General features: G+C 47.1%; 1 long non-coding RNA gene across 1 annotated transcript; it reads right to left on the bottom strand.

Moving 5' to 3' along the window:
• Positions 1-1,744: 1,744 nt before the first annotated feature.
• LOC141571821 (uncharacterized) lies at positions 1,745-11,777 on the bottom strand. The gene is made up of 3 exons (XR_012496878.1): positions 11,632-11,777; positions 5,429-5,620; positions 1,745-1,882 (listed from the first exon to the last, which is right to left on the bottom strand). It is a non-coding gene; the product is annotated as an uncharacterized LOC141571821 (long non-coding RNA).
• Between the last annotated feature and the right edge of the window lie 408 nt (positions 11,778-12,185).

Genomic DNA, 12,185 nt, shown 5'->3' with positions numbered 1-12,185 from the left:
CTGGGAGAGCTGAACTTGGCTACATGTCATAGTGCCCCAATTTACAGGTACAAATCATGGGATGGGCAAGAGATCTAGCACACTATCTGGGGCAGTTGGTAAAGTGAGATCAGGGGAAGCAGCCAGGGAATGCAGAACTCTTAGCTCTTTTCGCCCTTGTTATCTCCATGTTTGGTATTTTGAGCTACAATCACTATTTGGTTAACTAACATATCAACAACACTGTGGCCTAAATTATGTGCATAATTTTCTTGATCGGGACTTCAGGATGCAAATTAAACAAAAAAAAAGGGGACTTTTTTTTTCTTTTTCTTGCTTATAGTCCCTCTTTGTTTCCAAAAAGGGTCTAAGGTGGCTAATTTGTCTTTGTGGAACTCTACATGAAGGTGGCAATGGAAAACTTCACTCAGATACTAGGCTATTGCATCTGTTTGACAGTTTGTGAATCAAGGTAACAGTCGATGGACTCGACTTTTCTTTTTCAACTAATTGTGCTGCTCTAGAAGCCCAGCCTAAAGCCTTCAACATGTGTGAGCACCTGTGTATATTTGTGTGCAGAGAGTGGGTGTGAGCACGTGGTGATGAAGCAGAAAATGAAATAGCATTTCGTGAGTGCCTGCCTTGTGCCAGGTGCTTTATTTCGTGTATTCCTGGTAACAAACCATGAAAGAGGCAAGTATTATTTTTATTATTACATAGGAGAAAACTGAAGTTAAGAAAGGCGAGATAGTTCGCCCAAGCTCCACTACCAAGTAAGAGAAAGAACTATGACTCAAACCGTTGGTGGGTCTGTCTGACTCTGCAGACTGGGCTCTTTTCACTTCGAGAAGGGAGAGAGAGGAAAGAGAAGAGAGCAGATGTAGGTGGGGGTGGGAGTATGGAGAGAAGGATAGAAGACACTCCAGGGACAGGGTTTAAAAATCCTGGAAAACTACAGAATGAGGTCTGAGCAGTGGTACCAACGCTGCCGTCGGTACTCCTAACTCTCAGACACCATAAAGTCCGTACGTCCGCCTTCTCCCATCCCCACCCTTATTCTCTCCCTTCCTCTTGACTGATAGAGGCCTGACCTGCCCAGGTGACTGTCGGCTACTGAAATCTGGCTCTCCCACATCTGGAACTGGGCTCCCACAGTGTTGATAGACAGGTCAGGACTCTGCTTAGGGACCACTCCCAGGGCAGGGGGCAAGTCCCTCAGTCCCTGTACTGAGCTGGGTCACCTGTGGGACGGTGCCCAGAGTACAGGGGTGGAGGAAGACTGGAGGGGCTACTCTGCCTAGGGGCTGACTGCTCCCAGCAGTGCAGCCACAAGCTCCCTACACCCCTCTGCCTCATTTTCTGTGCACCCTTGAGTGAGCCACAGTGCAGACTCTTGGCTGTGGGCTCGGGCTGGTGGTTGGTTCTTCTTTAGCAGTCACCAGGGTTCAGCAGGAGTCATCCAGATGTAGCTGTGACAATGTGGCTCTCATCTTCCTCCAAGGGGACTCTGTGGGAGGGAATCCCCCATTGTTTCCCTCCAGCCCACGGCTCTCTTCCCAGAGCGGCACACTGTCAGTCACGAAGGGAGGCTTCTGAGCTTCTCCCTGCCCGCCACTTCCCCGGCCTGGGAGCGTCTGCAGAACCTCCCACCCCAGCACTCCTGAGCAAAGAGCCAAGCCAGGGTAAGCTTGTGCATATAGGGCCTCAATTTCAGATCAGATTCACAAATTTAATTTCCTATTCCTTAATTTAATTCTGCATTTTAGTTTTGTTTTTATTATTTACATGGGTACCCTTTAATGATTCCAAATTGCTGCTGCCCTCTAGCAGTATTTTGTCTTAGGTTAACTTCTTGAAAACCGATCAGCGTTGGAGTTTATTCCGCACTGGGTTTAGTTATTTTCTGAAACGAAGCACAATTAAATTAGAATAATGAACATGCTCTTTAGAGGATTAATTCATAATAAGCAGGCCATGTGCTACAGCTCACAGAAGGAAGGGCACGAGGACCGAAAGCTGTTTTTTCTGCTTAAATACGAAAAGTACATTCTGCAGAGCAGAACAAATCAGCTAATGACATCCAGAGCGCCGGCCAGCCCCAGAGCGGCACGGAGCTGGCATCTCGAGTTAGCACAGTCCCCGCCAATGCTGCTGCCTACCTTCCCTCCCTGAGAAGGCTGGCATCTGGAATTCTCTGGGCTCCTCCCTCCTCAGCATAGGTGAGAGAGGCTACTATGGGCTTTCTAAGTCCTACCCTAGGAAACCCCAAACTCCACAGCAGGTGGCTTCACAAGCTTCCCCCTCAGAGTTTCCCACAGCCCAGTCATTCATTCATTTTTTTTTTTCATTGAAGGATTGTTTTACTGAGTTGCTGTGATGGACCAGGCATCCATGGGTACACCATTGGATACGTCAGTGAAGAAAACAAAGACCCCTTGCCCTCGTGGATGTTAGACCCTAGCATGCAGAGATAGGCAATAAACAGTAGAAATAATAAGAAAATTATATGATATGATAGAAGGTGACAGATGCTAAGGAGTAAAGGGGGGGGTTAAGAGTAGGGTGCGTGCGTGTGTGTGTGTGTGTGTGTGTGAGTGTGTTTTGCAGTTTTCAATATGATGGGTCAGGGTAGGCTCATGGAGAAGGTGTTAAGTGAGCAGACTTGAAGGAGGTGAGAAAGTGAGTCACTTTCAAGAGTGTCCCAGGCATCAAGAGCATTCCAGAGGAACACACTTAGGGCAAAAGCCCGAAGGTAGGAGTGTGGCTGGCCAGTTGAGGAAGGATGAGGCCAGTGAAGCCCGAAAAGAGGGCGTGAGGATGAGGTGAGTGGGGCCAGATGCTGCAGCCCCTGGCTTCTGCTCTGACTGAACGGGAAGTGAAGGCAGGGACTTGAGCAGAGGTAGGACACACTCTGACTTACATACAAGGATCTCTGGTTGATGGCTGAGAATAGACTTTCTGGGGTGAAATGGGGCGGGGTGGGTGGAAGCTGGAAGACCTGTCAAGAGGCTAATAGCTTAGCCCTCTAAAGCTCTAGTCCCAGGCTGCCCCCTACCATGTTCTCTGGACCCCCCAGAGTCCTGAGCCCAGGCTGCTTAGCCAGACCTGGAGGCTTAGAGCCTCCGATAGCCCTTGCTTCCCTGAAGGCGCAGAACAGCAGTTTTCAAGCAGCTGTGAGGCATGTCTAGAACCATTATTCTTGCTTGGCCTAGGAGACCCTCCCTACCCTTAGCCCTGACCCACGGACCAGAAGGACAGAGCCTGCAATGGAAAGAGCCTTCCAGGCAGGGGACAGCTCTGCACTGTTCCTTTGGTTGTCTCAGGCTCCTCTGAGAGAGCCATCCTCTCAGCCAGGTAACTGACAAAGTGACATCAGAAGGCCGCTGCTGTGCAGCTGCCACAGAGACAGGGGACAGATCAAAGCTGCAGAGGACCAACATCTGTGGCAACCAAAGCAAGGAAGAGGTACAAACAAATTGAATGAATAAATAAGCAGATGAATGACTGATGGGTGGAGGGATGAATGATTAATGAATAAATGAATGATTGATGCCTAAATGAGTGTAAGGTCTGGAGCAGCTCCTTTTCTCTGTTCTTTGAGTATATTTTATCCTGGGAGCCCAGGAATAAAGATCCTGCCATGGCTCTCACCTCTAGGATTTCCTGCTAAAGTTGAGATCACACCACTTCTGACCCCAGATGGGGAGGAGGAACAGGGACCTGGGGCTGCAGGCGTGGCCTGGAGGAAGGAGGCCCGAGCAATTGGGCCTGGGATGGGAGATGCCTGGGGTAGCCTGTAGGTCCTCATGGAAGAGATCTCTGAGGATCTCTGACAGGGTAATTTGTGGGGGCAGAGTGGGTGTTTTAAAATATAGGTTTTTATTATTATTCAAGAAAGGTGAGGCCAACAGATCAGGAGACAATTGCCATTGACGACATAGTCTGTTATAGATCCCAAGGGAAGAGGCCAGGCCACACCATGGGGTGGGGGGCACACCCGGAAGCACCACAGCCAGCCAGGAGGCAGCGGGAATGAGGGAAAAACATGGGCAAGAGCCTTTATTGTGGTTTCCACAGGAGGGACCAGTGAGGCAGGTTAAGCAGAGTTAGGATGAGCTAGTGTAAATAATTGTAGCTCGCTCTGGAGCACAGGGGCTGTCCCTAGTTGTCTGGTCCCTGCCCTGGGGAGGATTAGGGCAGGAGGATGGACTCCAGGTGTACAAGCTCTGATAAAAGAGGTGGTTGGGGGTATGGACTCTGGATTGGTTGGTTTGCATATGAAAGTTGTACTGGCAGGTGAGTCCTTTACTCTCTGTAGGAATTAGCTAACCGCGGGACTGGCAGACCCTCCAATGTCAGTAAAGCCCCCCAATGTCAAAGCATCAAAAATACAGAAAATAAGAAGACATGCTTAATACAAAGGGAAAGAGGAGAGATTTGGATTTTCCTCTCTTAGTCCCACACTAGACGTTCTGCAGATACTGCACCTTGGACTAGTCTCATTCTAGGGCCTGGTAGGGTAGAGAAGTCCATTTTAACCAAGCACGTGGCTGTATTATCCCAACAGGCAGGAAGACTTTGGTGACTAAAATTGCTAGACACTTTGCTCTATGAGGCGCGCTGGTGATGGCTCCAGCTTAGTCCCAGGCAACCCCTCCATGGCCCTGGCATCACCCAGATACTTGATGTGACCTCCTTCCAGAAGCTCTTGTCTCCCAATGTGCCCAGACCCTGGCGCCTTCCAGGGGAGACATGCCCTGTTGGGGAGGGTTTGAGAAAGCCATGTCTGGAGGCCCTGGGTCTCATGGTTCCACTCAATTTTGGAGGAAGGTCTTGTCAGGGGATTCCCATGGAATCTAGACTGAATTTGGGGTCAAAAGACCACTCAGAAGAGAATGTGTGTTAGATAATCATAATGAAAATGGCTCCCATTCATTGAAAGCTTACTAAGGGCTCCATGTTGGGCTAAGAGCTTTGCATTCTTTATGTCATTTAATTCTCTCATCAACCCCAGGATGTAGGTATTTTATAGATGAAACTGAGGCAGAGAGAGAGGTTAAGTAACTTGCTGGTAAGTGGTTGACCAAGAATTGCACCCAGATGGGTCATGGCCACTTAGAGTTGAAAACTGAGGAAGTCCTTTTCTAACCACCCCTCTGATCTTTCACTATTTTGACCCAGTGGTTCTTAACCCTTTGGGGGCTGCAGAGTCCTCTAAACATGTGATGAGCATAGAGCCTCTTTCCGTAAAATGCACATTGTTCATTTTGCACATTTCCCAGGCAATTTCAGGGCTCCACAGGCCCTCCTCATGCTCACCTACACTGCTTTTGGCATTTGCTTTTTTTCTTTCTCATAACCTAAGGGCATAGGGCAAGCCTCAGGGCCCCCAAAATCACACCAGTGAGGAATGGAATCAGACAGGACAGGTTAATCAATGAAAGCTCACCGCATGCTCCTTCCATAATTGCATTCCTGCCTTTTCATCCTAACAGCCAGCACTTAGGGTAATTGCATTCCAATAAGGCTCCCAGGTCTGGGGCCTCTGGGGTCTGCCCTGGAACCTGTTGACATGCCATCTGCTTCCAGAGGGGTTCTGGAGACCAAGACAGCCTTTTAAAATTCTTCTTTGTTGTCTTTGCTGTAAGAGAGACAAAGGACTCTGTAAGAGACCTTGTCCAAAAATCCTACTTTCTTACCCAACCCACATTAGCCCTAGAGCCAAGGAGACTTCCTCAGGACTGGACTGTCTTTCAGGGGTCAAAACAGCAGCACCTATTATTCCAAGTGGATGACCTTTGGAAACACCTGGCTTCTGAGCAGCGTGGCCGTCACTGTCAGGCTGCACCGAACCTGCTAAAGACTAAAGAATGGAAGGGCTTGGGAGCTCCTCCGGAGGAGGGGTATTATGCTGCCTCAAACAGCCCCAGCTTCACTCATTTATTCATAAGATTTATGGGAACCTCCCTAAAGGGCTTCTCCTCTTTGCAAAGAAAACCCACAGTACAAGGAAATAGGGAATCCCGCAAGAAACAGGGATGTTTCCTGAATCCAGAAAGTCTTATTTCCAGAGATATAACTTCCTCTGAAGAAGGTCCATGCGTTCTCCAGGCATGGTGAAGTCCATACAATTAACAGAAAAAGTGCAGGGTTCAGGGGGATTTGAGTTTCAGTTTTCCAAATAGAAATGCCTTCTCTTTGGGCCCCCACCAAAAGAACAAAGGAATGAGGTATAAAATGGAGAGGTCTGGTGTTTGTTATATGACTTACAGATGCCCTTCCACCTGCCCGCCCCCCCAGCCCTGATACATCTTTCCTGAAAAGAAAAGTCTTCTTTGGGGCTCTTCTTCTTCTGGGTTTGCCCCCCCAAAAAGCCCCCCACAAACCCAGCTCCCTTGTGCTGCATCTTTCGCGCTGAGAGCTGATTCCTTTATCCTTGCTGAGACCTTCCTGCTCTCCCTCAGAGGAAATGGATTGTTTTAGGACGGAAATGTTCTTGCTGCAGAAGCGAGGGCAGACACGTTGAGTATTATTAGGTGGTTATTCCCCCTTCCAACATTATCATCTGTGTGACTGATCTGCAGCTTAGCGGAAAGAGCATTGACTTTTCAGTAAGGTAGGCCACCCATGAGCTGTGTGACATTGGGCAAGTCACTTCACCACCCTGCATCTTAGTTTTCTCCCTGGGGGTGGGAGGAAGAGACTAAGAGTTACCTTACAGGGTTGAAATTGAAGAGATAATATGTGGCATTTGATACTTCATCCCCCCCCCCCCTTATTTCCCTACTTGAAGGCACAAACTTCTGAAGCATTTTGCAGATGTCAGAACGCACTGCCGGTTTGTCCTGTCAGTGCCTCTTGGGCCGGCCTTTCTCCCCAGCCTTGTTCCCACCCCCATTCCATTCTTCCTTTTCCCTAATCACTCTGGTACCTACAGCCTCAGAGAAGCTGGTTCTCACTAACAGGCTTTGCATCGCTCTGTGGTTCACAGCAGTGGCCAGTGTAACCTCACAACTGAGGACATCCACGGACAGGTCAGGTCAATTTGTCCATCCCTGCCTCTTCTGGTTTAACACCAGGGTCCTGAGGTCCAAGTCTGTTAGGGCTGCCACATGCTTTCTATGGGTGGTGAGATTGCAGACTGTTCATTGCACGGGGAGGATCCTAAATGGGCATCAGCCTCCGGGATGAGCAGGAGTTTGTGAAGCCTCTTCAAGGCCAAGCCCACCGCCATCACTTCACTGTTGGCATTGCCCTTGCCAGTATCACCACCCTCACGCTCACCCTTGCCATCAGCACCCAGCCCTTCAATCATGACTATCTGGGCTTCAGGGAGCTAACACTATAAGACACAGCAACCAGACCTTGAAAGAGGGCCCAGACCCAGACCCACTATTTTTGGGTATGTTTTGTGTGCTTACAGGTTCAGTGTTTTAAATAGAATCTTGAAGTTCCCAAGTCAGTATGTGTGTAGGGGGGTGGGTGGGGGTGGGGTGGGGGTGGGGGAGCTTTAGGGAAAGGGTCAGAACAGGCCAAAGGAGATTAGGGATTTAATTAAATTGCCTGTTTGGGTAAAGGCTTTTAGGTACAAGGCTGATTTGCATGATAATGGCAGTTTATCTGAATTTCATTCTACTGAAGGAAGCTAATTTACACTTAATTACTGTGGCCCTAAGCCTGGCTTCTCCTTAATGCCCCTCCCCTGGGTAAGCCGGCAGCTTCCCTCTAAACTTCAACCTTGCTGGCCACTACCAGAGGCAGACCCCCTAGTTTTCTGTTCTAATAGGAAGCCTGTCCATGCATCAGGCAATACCTAGGTGGGTTTAGGGCCTCTGGGATAACTCAGTAAAGCCAGGTCTGGTTCAGGGGTGACCTCCAAAGTTCACCATAGAGCTCCACAGCCAGACAGAGAATGGCAGCAGAGAATGGCTCTGGGAGTAGGTGCCTGGGCCTGGGTCTGGGGTCTCTGCACCCAGAACCCCCAAACACCAAATAGCACTGACATTCAGCTGGTTGGGTCCTGCTGTGAACAGTGGCCCTGAACGGGCAGAGGTGTGGTGGCTAAGCATGCTTGGGTGGGAGCCTGGACCAGGGGAATGAATTCCCTGGTCTCCCTGGCTGACTTGTCAGTTGGCCTGAGGTGGAGGGGCTGCACCTTAGCGTTTGGTGGTGGTAGTAACTGTTTTCCAGGTAGATGGACAGCATTCAATGACCTGTCAGGACAAAGCGAGAGGAAAATGAAAAGTTGATGAGGAGTCAGAGGACTCGGGTACAGATTAGCAGGAAGCCACGAGAAGGGCCTTACCCTTTAGAGCAACGGGCAGGCTAGGGAAGGGTTAAAGGGTTTGGGAACTCCTGTTTCCAATCACTTGTCAGCCAACTTCACTCTCATCCTTATCAGCAGGGATAGGGCCCCGGGGAGAGGCTCAGAAAGCTTTAGTTTCCAAGCTCTTCCCAGACTCCAAGCTCTCAGCATTCTCATTACCTTCTAAGGGCTCCCTGGCTCAGTCTGGGGGGAGGGGGTGGGTAGGCGCTGGGAACCCAAACACATTTAATGGAGTAGAGTGTGAGTTACTAAATACAGCCCTAGGGTGGTGGGGTGGGGGTGGGGGGCTGTAGAATCTCAGCAGTAAACCTTCAAAGTTCCCCTCCTCCTCGTCCCCCCTCAACAGAAAGCCAGATTAGTGCAGGCTGTGTCTTTGCTCCTATTTAACTCACCATTGGCCACAACCCTTTGATTTTTCTCTCTCTTACAGTTATCTCTGAGTCAGAAATCTCCATTGTGTATTTGTGCAATGACTTTTAGAACTTAAGTAAAGGAACTTTCATTTCCGGTGAAATTCATCTTGGTAGATTTGACCTATGCTAGCCTTTGGAGAGGCATGCAGTTTTCATTTCTGGCATCCCACCTATTTACTAACTGTCCTGTTTCAGCCACTAGGAAATTTGATAAACCTGCCTTCTATATCTTCATGAATGTTACTGATTTAAAAGGTGTTGCCTGGGAGTGGGCTGAGGGTAGAGCCATCGGTCACACCAATATAGATCGTCTTCTAGAACTTGACACCAACCTGTGGTCAGTATCCTTTGGGTGTGGTTATTGAACCAGCTACTCATCTCTGGTAATGTGCTTCTCTAATGTGTAATCTGCCGATGTATCCAGATGGCTACCACAGAAAAGATGCATGCCTTTCTGAAACCCAATATACTTCGTCCCCTAAGTCTCCTTGATTTGTCATTCTAGTAACCCTGATAAAGAAGGAAGTAAGGTTCATGTGATATTTTGCAGCAGACAGAGATATGTTATGAATGCAAATGTAAATGTCATAACTACAATTTTGTGAGGAGCAAGCATTGCCTGCCAGGAAGAAATGGTATTTGTTTCAGACATACCAGGGAGCTAGGTCTGTAAAAGAGAAGTGATTGAGAGGGAAAAAATGGGGATCTGAGTTAAAAAGAGGATTTGAGTTAATCAAAAGCAGGGGCTGAGGCAGCATTTTGTGGAAAAGGCACCAGTTCCAGTGATTTGGGGGGTCCTGCGACTGCAAGAGTGGATCTTGCAGAACAAGACTCTGTCCTGGGGAACCAGCTACAAAGCCTGATTCTTCTAGATCTAGAAGCTCTAGGCAAGTTCTGAACACCCCAGGCTGTTTGAGCTTCCATGCCTCTGCTAATGCTCTTCCCTCTGGAGTGCCTCTCCCCGCTTCCCACCTGGTGTACATCTCCTCATCCTTCATTTCCATTACAAGTCGTCCATCTTCTAACAAGTCTTGCTTGCCTGTTCCTCATGTCTAATTCCTGACTATGCAGGTAGAACTCACTACTTCTTCCACTGTGACCTTCTGTTACCTGTAGATGTCTACATTTGCACCCAAAACACTATTGTACAGAGGTAAGAACACAGGCTTTGAAGTCCAGTAGACTTAGATTTCAGCTCTGACTTTGCTTCTTATTTAAACCTCTCTAAATCCTGGTTTTCCCATCTGTACCCTTGGGACAAGAATAAATACTACGACTAGAATAAATACTAAGGATTCAATAGATAATGAACACAAAACACTGGATTAGTTATCTATTGCTGCAGAAGAAATTATCCCAGATTTAGTGGCTCAAACCAACAATAAAGACTCTCACACAGTTTCTGTGGGTCAGGAATTTGGGAACGGCTTAGGTGGGTGGTGCTGGCTTGAGGTTTCTTATGAGGTTGCAGTAATCTGAAGGCTTGTCTGAAAATGGAGGCTCTGCTTCCAAGATGGCTGAGTCACATGGCTATTGACAAAAGGTTTCAGTTTCTCAGTGGTTATTGGTGGGAGGCCTCAGTTCTTCTCCACGTAGACCTTTCCACAGGGCTTCTTGAGTGTCTTTACTATTAAGTTGGTGCAAAAGTAATTGTGGGTTTTGCAATTATTTTTAACCTTTTAAAACACAAGTACTTTTGCACCAACCTAATACATGGCAGCTGATTTCCTTAGGGTGACTGGTCCAAGAGAGAGTAAAGTGGAAGCAGCAATATAATTTATGGCCTAGCCTGAGAAGCCACACACCATTTTTTTCTACAAATCCTATTAGTGATATATGTCAGGCCTACTCAGTGTAGAAGGGGACTATCCACGCACATGAACACCAGACGGTGAGGATCATTTGGGGCCATCTTGGAGGCCAGCTACTACAAGTACTTAGCCCAATGTTTATCAACAGCACATCATTTCATAAGGTGAAAACAACCTAAGTGTCTGTTGACAGATAAATGGATTTTTAAAAATGTGCTACATATACACAATGGAATATTATTCAGCTTTCAAAAAGAAGGAAATCCTGCTATTTGCAACAACATGGGTTAATCTGGAAGACATTATGCTGAGTGAAATAAGCCAGACACAGAAAGACAAATATCACAAGACCTCACTTATTTGTGGAATCTGAAAATAAAAAATAAAAAAAGAGTCCAATTTATGTGGAATCTAAAAAAAATAAAATAAAGAGTCCAATTTATAACAATAGAGTAGAAAGGTGGTCACCAGAGGCTGGGGGTGGGGCAAAAGGGGAGCTGTTGATCAAAGGGTACAAATTTTCACTTATGAGATGAAATTCTGGAAACCTACCCTACAGAATAATGACTGTAGTTAATGCATTACGAGTATATACTTGAAATTTGCTAAGAGAGTAAATCTCAAGTGTTCTCACTACACACACACACACACAAATGGTAACTATGGGAGGTGATGATGGGCACATTAACTAGTTTGATTGTGGTAATCATTTCATAAAAGTGTGCATATATCAAAAACCACATTGTACACTTTATATCCAATTTTCATTTGTCAAAAATAAATTTTAAAAATATATTTTTAAAGAAACCGCTATTATTATTAATGCATACATCTGTTTTCTCTACTAGAAAATAAACCCCTTGTAAGTAGTGACCGTGTCTTGGCTACTTGTATCCCAAGAGCCTAGAATAGTGTCAAGCATACTGGTAGGTCCGTACTAACTGTAGGTGGAGAATACCTGAATGAAGGCTTGGAGAGGGTTTGTCGACTGGCAGCCTTAGAGTGAATGGAGAGAGTTTACACTCAGATGTTAAGAAGGGTTGTGTAACACAGCCATGTATCTGGAATTACCAACCTGTATAGAATCAAGACGGTTGCTTACCTTTTGATGCTTGAATACCAGCGATGTTTGATATCAAAACAGCAGGCAGGGCAAGCCAAGTTCTTACGACTCTCTTTGGAACAGAGGCCCTGAGTAGAAATTTGGTGGGGAGCAGTGGTCCCAAATGCATGATTTAAAGAGTGAACCCACTGTTGTTTAATTCCTCGGGCCAAGGCAGACATGGGACCTCTTGATATTTTTGTCATACTCAAATTCCTATCTTGATGACTCCTGTGTCCTTCTACCAGGTAAAACAATCTCCCTTTCTAGGAGACTGTAATGCACATTTCTTAGAGTTAATTAAAAGCTGCACAGAGAGTTTCATGTCAGAGACCTGCCCAGCTACTTCTGCCCTCTGAGCAGGAAGGATCTGAGTCTGTGAGGTAATCGATACTCTGGGCAATATTGAGTTTCCAGACATCTAGCTCAAATTGTAAGCCTTGCCCCACCCCCTGGGCTTGAAAGTTCACTGATTGTCCTTTTCCCACAGACAGAGCCCTCTGTCCCTGCTGGTGCTATGCTTGTTTGCCCCATTTTCCAATAAGAAGCCACTC

The sequence above is a fragment of the Rhinolophus sinicus genome, linkage group LG05, assembly GCF_036562045.2.
Source record: "Rhinolophus sinicus isolate RSC01 linkage group LG05, ASM3656204v1, whole genome shotgun sequence".
Classification (NCBI taxonomy): domain Eukaryota; kingdom Metazoa; phylum Chordata; class Mammalia; order Chiroptera; family Rhinolophidae; genus Rhinolophus; species Rhinolophus sinicus.
Note: the sequence above shows the minus strand (reverse complement) of the source record. Positions and strands in the feature narration are given on the sequence as shown.